This window comes from Hippopotamus amphibius, chromosome 9 (assembly GCF_030028045.1).
Source record: "Hippopotamus amphibius kiboko isolate mHipAmp2 chromosome 9, mHipAmp2.hap2, whole genome shotgun sequence".
In the NCBI taxonomy this organism is placed as follows: Eukaryota; Metazoa; Chordata; class Mammalia; order Artiodactyla; family Hippopotamidae; genus Hippopotamus; species Hippopotamus amphibius.
In genome coordinates this window covers 135490553-135506543 of record NC_080194.1, presented here as the reverse complement: position 1 = coordinate 135506543, position 15991 = coordinate 135490553, and positions in this window count along the sequence as shown.

Genomic DNA, 15991 nt, shown 5'->3' with positions numbered 1-15991 from the left:
TCTTTTGTCATTTTGTATTTTCTCAAAGAATGATTAGTGCAAACTCAATAATTTGCCTGGGTATGACGGGGGGATGGAATGAGTTAGGAAAAAGTCCATTAAAAAAAGAAAAAAGTAAAAGGATACCATCTTACCAAAAAAAAAAAAAAAAAAAAGGCTTAAAAGCAACTGATATTACATCTCAAACTTTTCTGTCCAAATACCTTTTTGTTTTACTAACTTGACCCTCACCTCTCTCAGAGGTTCTCTGTGTTACTGATGTTTGCCTAGTCCCTGTGTCTTTAAATTGGTAGGTTTGACCTTGTACCCCAAACTCTTCTCCCATCTTGTTTGTGGCCTCTGTTCTGCATCCTCATCTCAACCCATCTTGTACCTGTTGTTTTTCCTCAGTGTCTCTCAAGTCTCTTTCACTTGTATACCTCAGCAATCCATTTCAAAAAGACACAGGGGAAAAGGGTGTTTATTGGAAGCATATCCATAGGGATATGCTTGAGTCTGCTAGCTGCCTGCCAAATACCTCTTCTTCTCTTCTTGCTTTATAAAGTATCCTGATTTATTTAGGGTGATGATATGCCCAAACAGAAAACAATGGTCCCCAGCTCTCCTTTCAGTTTGGGGTGATCAAAAAGCAGTAGATGTCATTGTGGAACTTCCAAGAAATCCTTTGGAGGAGGGTGCTAAATCAATTGGGGTGAGTGCCCTTTAGCACCTTGTCATTCCCATTCTTTCTGTCTGAAATACAGAAAGGATAGCTGGAACTCCAGTGATCATCTTGTGACCAAGAGGACAGACACCATTCATCAGAAGTAATGAGCCAGAAAGACAGAAGCAGGCTGGATGCCTGATGTCTGTGTGGTCTGCTGTGTATAGCCCACCTTTGGACTTTGTTTCAAACCTGAGAATGAATCCCTGATTGGTTGAAGCCATTCAAACTAGGTTTCTGTTTCTATAGCTGGTACACTGAGGTGTGTGATGGAATTAAACAAACTAACTGAAAGAAGGTTAGGAATAAAGGTAGGCCTCAGGAAGAGCTGGAACCAGAGATGCAAACATGCAAGTCTGTCCCTCCCTCTTCTATCTCTGCTTCTCTCTGCACGCTTGGTTAATTCTCTCTCATGTAAGAATGATGCCCTTCATGTTTAAAAAACACAGCTGCCCAACTGTTGAGTGCAGTGTCCCATGGCCACCATAAAGGGACAGGTTCTCCCTCTACAACCATGGGCTGCTCTACCCCTCCGCATTTTGCTAGTCCGGTTACTCTCCCACACCCTGGTCCACACTCCCCTCCAGTCTCTAATATCCCTCTCTCTTCCTCACTTTCCTGAGGACCTGCTTTCTAGGTCACTGAGGAAGGAAGAAACGAACAGGAAGGATTTCCCACAAGCTCCCTCTGCCTCATTTCCACAGTCCCCTGCGTGTGCGTTAACTATGGTTTGATGGACCACACAAGCCAGGCTCCTGCTGAGGCTCATTCTCCATTTGCACACGAGACCCCACTCTCTCTCCCCAATTTATGGACATCACTCCACCGCTTCCCTCTCTCTTTCCTTTGTCATCATCTCCCCCCTCTCTACAGCATCCTTCTTTCCAGGATTCAAACTTACTGTTACTTCTCTGATGAGAAACGAAGTCCTCTCATGGCCCCACTTCCCCATGTTTCTGTTCCCTTTGCAGCAAAAGTCCTCAGCAGAGTTACCTAACTCACTGTCCCCAGTACTCCCTTCCCATTTTCTTCTAAATCAGGCTTTTACTCCGTGTCTCCACACCGGACTTCACACACACGCTAACACTGCTCTTCAGCCCATCATCTCTCACCTGGCGTGCTGCACCCCTCCCTTTTGCTCACGCTCCTCCATCACCCTGGCTTCCTTGCCGTCTCTGGCTTCTAGGCCCTTCTCACGACACTTCCCTGGTTATTCATTCTGTCTGAACGCTCTTCATCAGGATCTCCACACGCCTCCCTCCTTCACCTGTTCAAGCTTCTGCATCCATGCCACCTTCTCACTTAAGCCTTTCCTGACGATGCCAGTGAAATTGCAGCCAACACTCCCACTCGCCTTTACTGCAGCACTGGTCATCTTTTATATAAAACTCATTTATTACAGTTTTTGTTTTATGTCTGTCTCATGCCATAGATTATAAGCTCCATGAGGGCAGATGTGTGTTTTGTTCACTACTCTACCTCCAGCACTAAGTGCTTGGTGCATAGTAGGTGTTCAATTAAATTTGTTGGCTCAGTGAATGAATCACTTTCTTAGACATAGTCCAAAAACATCTCAGCAAAGGGTGTTGAGGATCTTGGCTTGAGCCTGATGCTACCTGAGACCCATCAGCCGTAGATACAAGAATAGGGTCCCATAAAAAGATGGAGAACTTACATTAGCTATGTAATGAGGGGGCAATTTGCAGGAGGGGGTGACCAACCATGCCGTAGATGTCAGATGCAGGGTGATGCTTGAGAACAAGACTCTGTATCCAAACCATCCCAGTTTGAGTCCTGCATCTACTTCTTGCTTCTTACCTCTGAGTCTTTGAAAAGTTGTTTCACATCCCTGTTACCCTCCTCTGAGATTGCCTGGAGCTTAAATAAATGAGTTAATGATAAAAAGCACTTGGACCAGTGCCAAGCACAAAGTAACACCAAGTTCAAGAACTGAAAACTATTAGAAAAATAATGAGAACTTGATAAAATAAATACATACATTTTTGAAGAAATCAATACAGTTCCATATCAAGCCGAAAAATTGAAATAAAAATACATAAGGACAGGAGAAATTGCATTATGCAGTGACAAACTCAATTCAATAGATGTGTACAGAAACATACTTCTGTTAACAAAAATAAGTATTATTTTCTAGGAGCCATGAAATCTGAACATAAAGAGTGAAATAAAAGAGATTTTCCTCAAGCCAAATTCTTTCTGATAATAATCCAATAATTTTAGAAATACATTTTTTGAACTTTAAAAATTGAGAAACACAATCCCAGACAACAAAATTCAATCACTTATTAAAGCAATAACTAAAAGAACACTTTATAATAGAATCTATGAATACAACAAAAGCTGTAGTCAGAGGAAAATTAATAGACTTCAATGCCTTTATTATAAAGAATGACTAATAAAACAATAAGAGAACTTGTTATAAACCCTAGGATGTTAGAATAAGAACAAAATGAAAAAATTCTGAATAGAAAATTAATAATTATAGAAGTTGATGTAATAGAATAGAAAACACAAATAGCAAAAAAGAAAACAAGCTCAAAAGCTCATTTTTGAAAAAACCATTTTGGGTAAAGGGAATCAAAAGGTACAAATTTCCAGTTATAAAATAAATAAGCCCTCGGGATGTAATGTACAGCATGGTGACTAGCTAATAATACTGTATTATATATTTGAATGCTGCTAAAAAAATTAGATCTTAAATGTCCTCATGACAAGAAAAAACAACTGTGACTATGGGTGGTGATGTATGTTAACTAGACTTACATTTTGCAATATACACAAATATCAAATCATTATGTTGTATACCTGAAACAAATGTAATATGTCAATCATATATCAATTAAAATTTAAATTGAGAAAATGAAAATACCAGATTAAACTCTACAGAAGTCTGATTAAGGAAGAAAGAAAATGTGGTCATATCAAAAAGAAGAAATAACCAAGTTAGAAGAAAACTGGAAGAGAATGTCATATGCAATTCTACAGCAATGCATTCGATAATCTAGATGAAATGGCTCCTTTTTTGAAAAAAAAATGTATAAAATGACCCAAGAAAAGGTAGAACATTTGATGAAACCAATTACCAAAAAGAGAAGAAAGGTTTAGCATTCAAAAAAGACCTGCAGAACAGAGAGGTTCATAGCTGAGTTCTATATAACGTCATGTGGGAAAAAAAATTGCTCCAATGTTTCTTTTTCTGTTAAAGTGTAATTGACTTATATTAGTTTCAGGTGTACAACATAGTGATTTGATGTTTTTATGCCTTACCGAGTGATCACCATGGTAAGCCTAGTATCTGTCACCATACAAATTTATTACAATATTATTGACTGCATTTTTGTGCTGTACATTATATCCTGTGACTTTATATTTTCAGTTTATTTTATTTTTTAAAAAATTGAAGTATAGTTGATTTACAATATTGTGTTAGTTTCATGTGTACAGCAAAATGATTCAGTTATACATACATATATATATTTTTTTTTTCAGATTTCTTTTCCCTCATAGGTTATTACAAAATATTGAGTATAGTTCTCCGTGCTGTATAGTAGGTCTTCACTGGTTATCTATTATATATATAGTAGTGTGTATATGTTAATCCCGAACTCCTAATTTCTCTCTCCCCCTCCTTTTTCCCTTTGGTAACCATAAATTTGTTTTCTGTGTGTGTGGGTCTATTTCTGTTTTGTATATAAGTTCATTTGTATCATTTTTTTTTTAGATTTTACATATAATATTGTGTGATATCTGTCTTCCTCTGACTTACTTTACTTAGTATGATAATCTCTGTCCATCAATATTGCTGCAAGTGGCATTATTTCATTCTTTTTTATGGCTGAATAATATTCCATTGTGTAAATATACCACATCTTTATCCACCCATCTGTTGACGGACATTTAGGTTGCTTCCATGTCTTGGCTACTGCAAATAGTGCTGCAACGAACATTGGGGTGCATGTATCTTTTTGAATTATGGTTTTCTTGAGGTATATGCCCAGGAGTGAAATTGCAGGATCATACGGTGGCTCTATTTTTAGTTTTTTTTACTGTTCTCCATAGTGTCTGTACCAATTTACATTCCCACTAACAGTGCAGGAGGGTTCCTTTTACTTCACACCCTCTCCAGCATTTATCATTTGTAGACTTTTAATGATGGCCATTCTGACTGGTGTGCGATGCTACCTCATTGTAGTTTTGATTTGTATTTCTCTAATAATTTGTGATGTTGGTTATCTTTTTTTTTAATTTATGTATTTATTTTATTGGCTGTGTTGGGTCTTTTTTTGCTGTGCGTGGGCTTTCTTTTAGTTGTGGTGAGTGGGGGCTACTCTTCATTGTGGTGCGCAGGCTCCTCATTGCTGTGGCTTCTGTTGTTGCTGGGCACAGGCTCTAGGCACGTGGGCTTCAGTAGTTGCAGTACATGGGCTCAATAGTTGTGGCGCACGGGCTTAGTTGCTCTGCGGCATGTGGGATCTTCCTGGAGCAGGGATCGAACCCATGTTCCCTGCATTGGCAGGCGGATTCTTAACCACTGTGCCACCTAGGAAGCCCATGATGTTGGTTATCTTTCAATGTGCCTTTTGGCCATCTGTATGTCTTCTTTGGAGAAATGTCTATTTAAATCTTCTGTCCATTTCTTGATCAGGGTTTGTTTTTTTTTTAATTGAGCTATATGAGCTGTTTTTATATTTTGGAGATTAATCCCTTGTCAGTCGCATTATTTGCAAATATTTTCTCCAATTCTGTAGGTTGTTTTTTCACTTTGTTTATGGTTTCCTTTGCTGTGCAAAAGTTTTTAAGTTTAATTAGGTCCCATTTGGTTTTTTTAAAATTTTATTTCCATTACTCTAGGAGATGGATCAAAAAAGATATTGCTGCAATGTATGTCAAAGAGTGTTCTGCCTATGTTTTCCTCTAGGAGTTTTATATAATAGTATCTGGTCCTCCATTTAGGTCTTTAATCCATTTTGAGTTTATTTTTGTGTGTAATGTTAGAGAATGTTCTAATTTCATTCTTTTACATGTAGCTTATTTATTTTTTAACTGAAAGTTTGTACTTCCTAATATTCCTCCCCTACTTCCCTCACCCCACCCCCACCCCCCTCTCCTTTGGCAACCAACAATTTGTTCTCTGTATCTGTGAATCTGTTTCTGTTTTGGTATGTTTGTTCATTTGCTTTGTTTTTAAAATTCCACATGTAAGTGAAATCATATACTATTTGTCTTTCTCTGATTTATTTCACTTAGCACATTGCCCTGTAGGTCTATTCATGATGCTGTAATTGGGAAGATTTTATTCCTTGTTACAGTGCAGTATTATTCCATTCTGTGTGTGTGTGTGTGTGTGTGTGTGTTTACAATCTTCCTTATTTTTTCGTCTATCAATGGACACTTAAGTTGCTTCCATATCTTGGATATTGTAAATAAGGCTGCAATGAACGTTGGTGTGCGTACTTCTTTTAGAATCAGTATTTTCGTTTTCTTCAGGTAAATACCCAGAGTGTAATTGCTGAATCATATGGAAGTTCTATTTTTAATTTTTTGAGGAACTTCCATACTGTTTTCCACAGTGGCTGCACCAATTTACATTCCTGCTAACAGTGCACAAGTGTTTCCTTTTCTCCACATCTTTGCCTATGCTTTCTGGGCTCTCTATTCTGTTCCATTGATCTATATGTCTGTTTTTGTGCCAGCACCATACTGTTTGATGACTCTAGCTTTGTAGTATAGTTTGAAATCAGGGTGTGTGATACCTCCAGCTTTGTTTTTCATTCTCAAAATTGTTTTGGCTATACAAGGTCTTTTGTGTTTCCATACACATTTTAGAATTATTTATTCTAGTTCTGTGAAAAGTGCCATTGTTGTTTGTTTTTATTTATTTATTTATTTATTTACTTATTTATTTAATTGGCTGTGTTAGGTCTTTTTTGCTGTGCATGGGCTTTCTTTTAGTTGTGGTGAGTGGGGGCTACTCTTCATTGTGGTGTGCGGGCTCCTCATTGCTGTGGCCTCTATTGTTGTGGAGCACAGGCTCTAGGCATATGGGCTTCAGTAGTTGCAGCACATGGGCTCAATAGTTGTGGCTCACAGGCTGTAAAGAGCAGGCGCAATAGTTGTGATGCACGGACTTAGTTTTTCCGTGGCATGTGGGATCTTCCTGGAGCAGGGATCGAACCCATGTTCCCTGCATTGGCAGCCAGATTCTTAACCACTGCGCCACCTAGGAAGCCTCATTGTTATTTTTATAGAGGTTACATTGAATCCATAGGTTGCCTTGGCTAGTGTGGTCATTTTAATAATATTAGTTCTTCCAATCCATGAACACAGTAAGTATATCTTTCTATTTGTGTCATCTTCAATTTCTTTCATCAGTGTCACAGTTTTCCAAGTACAGGTTTATTAATATTTTCTTGAGGACTTTAGCATCTATGTTCATTGGGGATATAGGCCTGTAATTTTCTTTTCCTGTGGTGTCTTTGTCTAGTTTTGGTATTAGGATACTGTTGGCCACACAGAATGAGTTCAGAAGCATTCCTTCCTCTCCAATTTTTTTGGAATAGTTTGAGAAGATAGGTAGTAACTCTTAATATTTGGTAGAGTTCACCTGTGGAGACATCTGGTCCTAGACTTTGTTTGTTGGGAGTTTTTTAAATTACTGATTCAATTCCATTCCTAGTAATTGGTCTGTTCATATTTTCTATTTCTTCCTAATTCAGTCTAGGGCAATCATATGTTTCTAGGAATTTATCCATTTCTTCTAGGTTGTCCATTTTATTGGTGTATAATTGTTCAAAGTAATCTCTTGTGATCCTTTGAATTTCTGTGATGTCAGTTATAATTTCTCTTTCATTTCTGATTTTATTTAATTGGACCCTCTCTTTTTCACTTGATGAGTCTGGCTAAAGGTTTATCCACTAAAAACTCTTTTCAAAGAACCAGCTCTTAGTTTCATTGATCCTTTCTATTTTTTTAGCCTTTATTTCTTTTATTTCTGCTCTTATCCTTATTATATCTTTCCTTCAATTAACCTTGGGTTTTATTTGTTCTTTTTTTTATTTCCTTTAGGTGTAAGGTTATATTTTTATTTGATATTTTTCTTGTTTCCTGAGGCAGGCTTATATTGCTATAAATTTCCCTCTTAGAACTCCTTTTTCGGTGTCCCATACATTTTGGATTGTTCTGTTTCCAGTACCATTTGCCTCCATGTATTTTCTGATTTCCTGTTTGATTTCTTCAGTGGCCCATTGGTTGTTTAGTAGTATATTGTTTAGCCTTTTTCCATCACCTTACTTTCAGTCTGTTTGTGTCTTTGGATCTGAAGTGAGTCTCTTGTATACAACACATATAGATATAGACATAGACATAGACATAGATACAATCTTTTTTTAATCCATTCAGCCAGTCTGTGTCTTTTGATTGAAGCATTTAGCTCATTTACATTTAAAGTAATTATTGGTAGATATATACTTATTGCCATTTTGTTAATTGTTTTCTGGTGGTTTTGTAGTACGTTTTTGTTCCTTTCTTCGTCTCTTCCCCTGTGATTTGACTACTGCCTTTATGTGTTTGCGTTTGGATTTTTTTTCTTTATTTCCTGTGTGTGTGTCTATTACAGATTTTTGGCTTGTGGTTACCATGAAGTTTATATATAACTATATACTATTTTAAGTTGATAGTCTCTTACATTTCAATGCCTTCTAACAACTCTGAATTTTTATTCCCTCACTCAATGTTTAATGTTTTTTGACATCATATTTTACACCTTTTTCTTTTTGTGTATCCCTTAACCACCTTATTGTGAATATAGATGATTTTTACTATTTTTATCTTTTAACCTTCCCACTAGCTTTATAAGTAGTTGGTCTACTAGCTTTACTATATGCTTGCTTTTATGAATGAGATTTTTCCTTTTATAATTTTCATATTTCTAGTTGTAGTCTCTTCTTTTTCTCTTAGAGAAGCCCCTTTAACATTTCTTTAAAGCCAGTTTAGTGGTGCTGAACTCTAAGGTTTTGCTTGTCTATAACACTCCTTATCTCTCCTTCAGATCTAAATGATACCCTTGCTAGGTAGAGTATTCTTGGTTTTAGGTTTTTCCCTTTCATCACTTCAACTATATTGTGCCATTCCCTTTTGGCCTGAAAAATTTCTGCTGAAAAGTCAACTCATAGTCTTATGGGAGTTCCCTTGTATGTAACTAGTTGCTTTCCTCTTGCTGCTTTTAAGATTCTCTTTCATTTTTGCTCTTTTAATTATAATATATCTTGGTATAGACCTCTTTAGGTTCATCTTGTTTGGGACTGTCTGTGCTTCCTGGACCTGGATGCTGGTTTTTGTTCCCAGGTTAGGGAGATTTTCAGCCTTTATTTCTTCAAATAGATTATCTGCCCCTTTCTCTCTTTCTTCTCCTTCTGGGTCCCCTGTAACTCAAATGTCAGTATGCTTGATGTTCCCACAGAGGTCTCTCAATCTGTCCTTATCTTTCAAAATTCTTTTTTCTTTTCTCTGTTTAGCTTGGGTGGTTTCCACTACTCTGTCTTTCAGTTCACTGATCCATTCTTCTATATCATCGAATTTATTGTTGATTCCTTCCAGTGTTGCTTTTTTATTTTTTTTTAACATTTCAGTGATTGTATTCTTCAGCTCTGTTTGGTTCTTCTCTATATTTTCTAACTCTTTTAAACTTCTCACTATGTTCATCAATTATTTTCCTAAGTTCATTGAGAATCTTTATAATCATCACCTTGAACTCTTTATCAGATGGACTGTTTATTTCCACTTCTCTTAGTTCTTCTTCTGGAATTTTGCTTTGTTCCTTTGTTGGAAACACATTCCTCTGTCTCCTAATTTTACCTAATTCTCTGTATTTATATGTATGTATTAGGTAGGTTGGTTACGTTTCCCATTCTTGGAGAAGTGACCTTATGTAGGATACATCCTATGAGACCTAACAGCACACTCCCCTCTGGAAGCAAAAGTTGAATGTTCTAGGGGTGCCTGCTATAATAGGCTGCATGTTCCCTTCTGTTGTGGAAGTGCTGACTGCTGTTGGCAAACTGTGGGTGGGGGCTGGCCCCTTGCCTGGTTGGCTGCCAGGCCCTGCCTCATGCAGAGGATGCTGATCTGCTGGTGAATTGTGCTGGGTCCCAAGGTAGCTGCCTGTGGGGCCTATGGGGGCTGGGGCTGGTGCCACACTTCTGGTGAATAGGTCTGTGTCCTGTGGCAGCTGGCTACAGGGCCAGGAGGGTCTGTGGCTGGTGTTGACCTGCTGGTTTGCAAGGCCAGGTTCCCAGAGAAGCTGGCTGGGGGTACTAGGGGCCCTGGGGCTTGTGCCTGCCTACTGGTACTTCAGTGTTGTTTAAACAATTGCAAATCATACACAGTGATTTTGAGACTTGACCAAATGATAGAATCACCTGCAGCATTTTTTAAAACTAATGATGTTCCAACCCCATCCCCAGAATTTCCTATTCAATCCATCTGGGTTGTGCCAGGTATCAGAACCTTAAAATAACTCTCCAGATGAGTCTAATGTGCAACCAGGGTTGATAACCTTGTCCACAGAAAGTAATTACAAGTGTTTCAATTCTTTTAAAACCCAGTTCTGATGGATAGCACCAGAATAGAAAACTGCACATAAATTTTACTTATGAATAAAGGCAAATCTTTTCACTAAGCTATTGGCACCAAATGAATAAAGTATTATGGCAAAGGGTAGTTTATTCCAGGAATTCAAGGCTTGTTTGGATCAGGGAAGGCATCAACATAATCTATTAAATCAATATTAAATGTGGAGCTGAAAAGCCATTTGAATAAACTTGGTAGTCGTTCCTAATAAATCAACAAGTAAATCATTAATAGAAGGAAATTGCCTAAATAAAATTTAGGCTAATGAATAAAAAACCCCTATGCCAAATGGTGAATTATTTAAATAGTTACAAAAGTTCTTGCAAATGCATCAAAATAAGAAAATAAAATAATCAGAGTAAGTGTTGGAAAGAAAAATTTAAACTCTTTATTTTTACTGATGTTTGCTTGTATACTAAGGAAACTAGTAGACTTTAGTAAAAATCAAAACAATAATCTTACTAGAATCAATAGGAGTATATGTAAGGTGACTGGAAACAATAAAATTATATAAATATGAATAGCTTTTTTCTATACTAACAGTAATGACTTTGAAATGGATATGGGAGAACTTAGGTGGGAAAAATATCCCAGTCACAATAACACCAGCTGTAAAATAATTTGGGTAACAGTTAAGAAGAGAAGCTCAGAAATTATATGAAGAAAAATATTTTAAAAATAATTTTCACAATCCTTAATCTCATAAAACAATATCCACACAAATGGAAATAAATATCATATTTTTAAGTGGTATGATTGATATAAAATGCAAACATTACCAAAGTTAATGAAATTAACTTAAAATTCCAGTATTGATTAGAATATCAACAACTTGCTTCCAGTGTTGAGGAGAGGGAAAGTGGCAGACTGGATTAAACAAACAACAGAGGAGATGCCCTAAAATAGCCAATAAATAAATAAATGTCAGGGATAGACTTGCCCCAACTTATATCAGAATACAAGTCAAATGTAAGCAAATAAATATGTTACTGCTGGTTTAGGAATAGAAAAAGGTAGATCATTTAGCTCTCTTACAGAGAACTCCTTAGATGACAAAGGTGATATTTGAATCCAGTATGGGAATATAGTCTATTTAAATTATGCTGCTGTCCCAACTGTTTTTCCATTGGGAAAAAATGTTGAGCACTGGATTAAAGTCTTGAATATAAGTAAAACAAACTAGAACAATAAAAATGTCAGATGAGACAGAGGAACAAAGAGAAAGAAAGAGAAGAAAGAAAGAAAGAAAGAAAGAAAGAAAGAAAGAAAGAAAGAAAGAAAGAAAGAAAGAAAGAAAGAAAGAAAGAAAGAAAGGAAGAAGAGAAGAGAGGAGAGAAGAGAAGAGAAGGGAAGGGAAGGGAAGGGAAGGGAAGGGAAGAGGAGAGGAGAGGAGAGGAGAGGAGAGGAGAAGAGAAGAGAAGAGAAGGGAAGTGAAGAGAAGGAAAGGAGAAAGCAACTTCTTGAGAATAAACTACAACAGGAGGACGTGGAGGTTAGCTAGAGCTTGACCTGAGAGAGGGAAAGACAATTTTGAACAAATTGAGCCTTACAAACTGGGAAGGAATAATAAAGATGTTTAGTGTGGTGAAATATTAATGTCACACTGGACAACGATTGGGTGACATAAAGGGAGGCGAGAATTCTACCACTGAACCACCAATGCCTCAGTGTGGGTAACATAAAGGACTGAAGTACAGATTCATGCTACCACATGGAGGAGTCTCAAAAAAAAGCTCAAGAAGGAAGCTAGACACAAAAGTCCACATACTGTGTGATTTCATTTATGTGAAATGTCCAGAATAGGCAAATCTACTGAGACAGAAAGTAGCTTAGTGGTTGCCAGGTGCTGGGAAAAGGGGGGTCCAGGAAGTGACGGATAATGTGTACACCATTTCTTTGGGGGATGATGGCTATGTTCTAAAATTAGATTGTGGTAATGGTTGCACAACTGTAAACACACCAAAACTGGGTGCATTTTACAGTATGTAAATTAAAACTCAATAGATCTCATTAAATCCACATTCGTCTACTAACTATGCCAAACACAGGGTAACCTATTTCACCCAGGATATAAAGTTTGGATTTCCTTTTTCTAGAATTGGCATACACCATTTTAAATAGGTCAGTTGTCAGAAATTTAAATGGAAGCTTGTAAATCACCATCATCTAAAACTTCAAGTGTGTGTACCTTAGCAAGAGGTATGGCTTGGTGATTAAATGTGCAGTTCTGGAGGCAGAGTACAGTGGGTTCAAATGCCAGTCTCAATGTTTACTCCCTGTGTGGTCTATGGCCTCAGTTTCCTTATCTGTAAAATGGGGAGAATTAATTGATGTAATGTATATAAATAATTCAGGTAATGTCTGGCACACAGTAGGTGCTCAGTAAACGTGATGGTGATGACAATAACGGGGTGGTGGTGATTAGGATTAGAGCAGGGAAAGAATCAGGGAAATATGTCCATTTTTATTCATTCTAATTTTTACTTATATGTATTATTTGTATACATAGATAATTTATTTTAACATTCACACTATTATCCATGGTGAGTTATCATCTGACACATGGATTTTGTCATATTCCACAATTGCTAGAGAGAAAATCACTGGCTTCTCCCAAAATCATGTATTAAACTGGAAAAAAATATGTAGTATCTTTAAACTTTCTAATCAGCATGCGTAAGACAAATGCAAGAGGACTAAATGTCATTTCTAGAGTCTGGCTAGCACTCCTCTAAGTTCCTTTAAAGATGGTAGAAGCACCTCTGAGCAGCTTGCTTTGGGAGGGACCTCGCATACACCAAGTTTCCACAGTGATGGGAAAGGAAGACATCGCTATAATCTAACACAGTGATAGTGCTCCAGGTCAGAAAGGAAACTACTAATTTTTAAGGGCAAAGAAGGAGATGTGTTTCTTTGTAGGGTGCAAAGTACAAATTTTTATTGAAAAATCATGCCATAGAAAGGACTCGTGGGTGCCTTTTGGTGCGCTGGAAGAGTACTACACCTTGACCTGTGTAGTGGTACCCAGATACATGTGTGAAGAGTAGTTTAGCTCTACCCTTAAGATGTGTATACTTATCACTTTATGTATTTTATATCTCTGAGAGAGACAGAGACAGAGACAAAGAAAGATTTGGAATCTACCCACGTATTCCAAGGAAATACCCATACATTCACATATACAGAAAAAGCTTTATATACAAATATAGTCGGCATAGCATTTTTTACAATAGCAAAACATCAGAAACAACCTAACACTGGACAATATCATCTAAAGGTTAAGTGAATTATGGCATATTCACTTATTGGAATATTTATACAACAACTAAAATGTGTGGAAAGTTTGCAAAAACATGGAGAAATGCTATGTTATAGAGTTAAATTGGAAAAAAACCACCATGTAAAATCTACGTATGATATGCAAACATAATCATGCTAAAATATGCACAGACAGGAGGGAAATACTCCAGATTTTAATACTGACTATCTTTTAGTGGTGAATCTATGGATGATTTTGTTTTCTTCTTTCAAATTTTCTGCATTTATAATAAATTTTAATTTTCACAATTGTATAAATATAATTAATACTTTTAAATATATCAGTAAAAAGCAAACATTGGACCAGGAGTCAATCTTACAGTGACTAATAGCACGGGATGTTTGGAATTGCAGACGATGTTGGATGCTGGTCTTTTTGCTTTAAAAGGGCAGTCATTCCTATGGCTAAAACCAATTTCCTAAGGAGATCACCATCAGCTTCGGCGTTACAGCTCAGTAGTGTCCTCCTGACATACAGTTTTGAGATGTGCCTCCTGGTCAGAAAATAGTTGGTTGTGGTCTACCAATTAAGGATTTCTCCTTTGTTGCCAGAACAAGCACTTCAGAAACTTACACTTCTGGGAAGTTTCTGTGCAGCCAGTGCTAGATAAAAATGCTGTAACTTAAAGGAAACTTAACCTCCCAAGACGAGATCGTACCAACATACATATTTTCAGAGGATGTTCCTTTGAACCTATAGTTATGAGCATTCCAGGTTTCCTCCAAAACCTTCAACCACTAAGAAAAGATCCATATTATGGAAGGAGGAACTTGGAGGAATTTGGGCTCGATCAATGAATAAGATTACAAGCGAAGACATAGGTGATGACAGTACTAAGTAACCTCACTACATTTATCCATTAGTCATCCATTTATTAAGTATTTATTGAGTACCAGACCTTGTGCTAGATTCCACTATTTTTAAGCTTACACTAGAGGTTGGCAAATCACTTTCACCTCGCATGCCAAATTTGATCGGTTGGTGGTGGTGGTGGCCTAGAGTGCTCTGCTGGAAAAGATTCTGGGACTGTATCCAAATTCAAATGAAAAGAGCAATGATCGATTAGTAATGTCTGCTATTATTGTGGATGGGGGAATGGTGGTGTATGCACCATGCATTTGTCATGCCTGCTGGATTATTTTTGCCAATTTAATGATGGTCACTTCAGTCTCGACATATTTCCTACAGGTTGAAGAAACCAATTTCCATCCAAGTTAGCATCACTGGAGAAACATTAACAGAGGAGAACAGAAGAGTGAGGTTCGCCATCTGCTACATGCTAGATCTTGTACAGTTCTCTTTACGTATAATGAGTCATAGCATCTTAGGAGATCTCTTTCAGGTGAGCATTATTATTGCCTTTTGAAAGATGAGGACCTAGGTTAAGTGAAGGGAAATAACTTTTCAAAGTCCCACAGTCACAGCAGAATTATTCATTGATTCAATGAACAGCTCAGACTTAATATGGAACCAAATAAAATATGATAGTGTCCCCTACTTTTCAGGAGGTCATAAAGCTAATGCTGCTAATTTTTGATAATTACTTTAGTTAAATGGGTCCCTTTGGAGAAATATGCAACCCAGTTTGTTCATAAAGACAAAATAAGGCACCGTCTGTTCCATTTTCTGCCCACTGTCAAAGTGGCTGGTGCCATTTGGTGAGGCTGGTACTCATGTCACCCAAGCAGTAAACCCAGAGCTTTATGATCTTGACTACAAATGCACCCTCTGTGGCTGAGCCCCAGAAAATCCCACCCAACCTCTTTTTCGGTCTGGATCCAATGTATGTGGTTATTTGGTGGACCAGTCAATGCCTCATAAAATCACATATAATTACATCTTATTAAACATTTACTATGTGCCAGTCCTTCTGCTAAGAGCTCCAGCAGCACGATTGCATTGCATCCTCACAGTATCCCTGTGATGTAGATAGGATAGTTATCTGGATTAGGCACATAAGTGATACGAAATTTTAGGGTAGAGAAACTTAGTCAAAGTCACGTGAGTGATAAAATTGTGCTGAGACTCCAGCTCAGGCAATCAGACTCAAAACTCTATAGCTCAACCTCATTCTAAATGGTTTAATCAACTTTTAGTTCTTACCAATTTCCAACACATCTTCCTTAGTGGGTTACCCTAAAAACAGACTCTGACCTAAAGTTTTTAGTGGAAGTAATTTGGCAGGAAACACCAATAGAGGGGTGGGAAATTGAGGCAGGGGAAGGAAGGAAGCCTGTAAAATGTATCTCATGAAGCAAGTCATCACTGTGGGAGACTGGAGCAAGTTCCCCTTGGAAGACTCTGGGAAGCACCATGTAAAA